This window comes from Apodemus sylvaticus, chromosome 1 (genome assembly GCF_947179515.1).
Source record: "Apodemus sylvaticus chromosome 1, mApoSyl1.1, whole genome shotgun sequence".
Taxonomy (NCBI): Eukaryota; Metazoa; Chordata; class Mammalia; order Rodentia; family Muridae; genus Apodemus; species Apodemus sylvaticus.
Window position 1 is genome coordinate 196800476 of NC_067472.1, and position 2438 is coordinate 196802913.

General features: G+C 40.1%; 1 pseudogene; it reads left to right on the forward strand.

Moving 5' to 3' along the window:
* Positions 1 to 297: 297 nt before the first annotated feature.
* LOC127669197 (homeobox protein DLX-4-like) lies at positions 298 to 1742 on the forward strand (annotated as a pseudogene).
* Positions 1743 to 2438: the final 696 nt, after the last annotated feature.

Genomic DNA, 2438 nt, shown 5'->3' on the forward strand with positions numbered 1-2438 from the left:
TTTAAACATTGGAAATGAACATTCAATTGCCAACCTACCTGGACTGGCAATCTCTTGTTAATACTGGGGCTAAATACATGTTTATTTCAATACTGAGAATACTTGTAAGATTTGGAAACAGAGGCAGTTGTTCAGAAAGAATGAAGCTCCTGTCTGATTCCTGCTCTGTAACAGTCCAAACCAAATGCTGTGTAGGCAGGATGGGTAAATCGGTGCTCTCTGTACATTTTCTCATGTGTTTTCTTTTACCAGATTCTCCAGTACAGGAACATATCCCAATAGGTTCGGAACACACATATGGCCGAAGGTCCCCGCTTGTGTCCAAAATTCCAAATGCCTTCAAGTGCACCCATAGAAACCAGACCCCAAAGGCTTCAAGAGCCTGCAAGGAACTTACCCTTTCAAATGCATCACAGTCCCATATTGACCACAACAAGTCCAATGCAATCAAGTCTTTCAGTCCCTGAAAGGGACCTACATCAGCAAGAGTTCCAAGGACCATCAAGAAAATCAGGTATCCAAATGCAACTTGATCCTGCACTGGGCCCAGGTTTACCTACTTTAAAAAAACCTTCAGGGCATCCAAGTTATCAGATATATAAGTGAAATCTTGTTTCCATGTTCTCATAGGATCTGTGGTACTGTCAGAGAAATATGGTGACCATCAATCTGGCCCTGTGACTTCAAGAAAGTGGCAGAAGGAACGCATTGTGTACTCCAAAGAACAAAAAGCACCTGCTGCAAGAACATTTTGATAAGTGTCAGTACCCAAACCAGGATCAATGTGTGAAGCTGGCAGAGTTAGTTGGTGTGACAGCGATGGACATCAAGGTCTGCCTCTCTCTTTTCCCTCAATCCAACAGCAAAAATCTACACTTTCCCATCAGGAACTTTAATTTTGTTCTTAAATGCTTAGGGCAGTGATGACAGTTTTAGGTGGTGGATATTTTTGAATCAAATGCTGGGACCCAAATTTTTATCAACCTGGTAGCAATATAGAATAGCATTGTTTCCATGCAGGGTCTCAGAAACCTAATCATCAGAGCTCCTGCTAAAATACAGGACACACTGGCTCAATCTCCCCAGTCCTATGTTGTCTGGTCATACACAATCTACCTTATTATAATATCTTAGCCATCTTGAGTTTCCTGCTTCTTTGTTTCTGACATGTGAATCATTGCTATACAAACACCTTTTATCCAAAATCTTCACCTTGTGGTCCTGTTAGGGGACAACAGGCATTCTTCTGATGTCTTCTTTCTTTTCTAGATCTGGTTTAAGAACAGCCGAGCTAAGTACAAGCGGATGACTCTCCAGAATATTACAGAAGCTCTGCCAGAGACCAATGGAAGTTCTAAAGCTGTTTTTGAATCAACTCACTTTCCTGGTTCCATACCTCTTGTTGCTGCTGAGGATGGAGAGCCCATGTGTTCAGGCACATCTGGTGAGGATTCCATTCCCAAACTCAACTGAATCCAGGAATCTTCCTGCATCATTATCAGGCCAGTGATGCAGACAGGTGTAGTCAGCAAGAAGATCTGCTTGTTGGCCATGCTCCCATTATAGCTTGGGATTCTGGTCAATCAGCAGCAGTTGAAGCCCAGACTGATCTAGCAGTGACTGAATCTACAGATGTCCTAGAAGCTGCCACCCATTGCCCAGAGGAGGCTCAAGGTTCAGGTCCATCTGCAGAGGAACTCTGGCAAAGAATCCTTGATGACTTTGACAAATCCAAGGACTGACTTACTCTGGATTACACCCCAAATCCAAGTTACATCTCTCAGCTCCTTGACCATTCCAGACATTTATAGTCATGAAGAAGTGTGTTATGTACACCCTTCATCTCAGTATTTGTGGGAATTAACCAGGCATATCTGTAGACGTTGTGTACCTCTGTGGTTTATATAGAAGGGTTGTTTCAAAGCAACTGTAAATATTCATTCTTCATTGTTAGATTATGTTCTTATTAAATAAAAGGTGAAATAGTTCCTGAAAATTATTTTATTACATTATATTATCCATTTACATTCCAGTCACTATGGCATATGTCCCACTGACCTATAGTTCTTCACCCAACACATTAGGTAAATTTTTCCCCTAATATTTCTTAACTTTTTTTATATTTATTACAATAGTATCATATACTATAATAGAATAGGAGATTAACTAATTAAGAAAGAAAAAAATCAGGATAAAGTGTCCTTGCAGTTTTTGTTTACAGGAAGGAGTCAGAAAATGGAACAAATTAAGATAAGTGGGGAAACATTCTAAAACCATGTCAACTTAGCTAAAGTTACATAATATTAGGATTCAAATGCTAATTTAGATATTACCTAATTATTCTCTCTCTCTCTCTCTCTCTCTCTCTCTCTCTCTCTCTCTCTCTCTCTCTCTCTCTCTCTCTCTCTTTTTCTCTTTTGGTTTTATAAGAGAGGGTT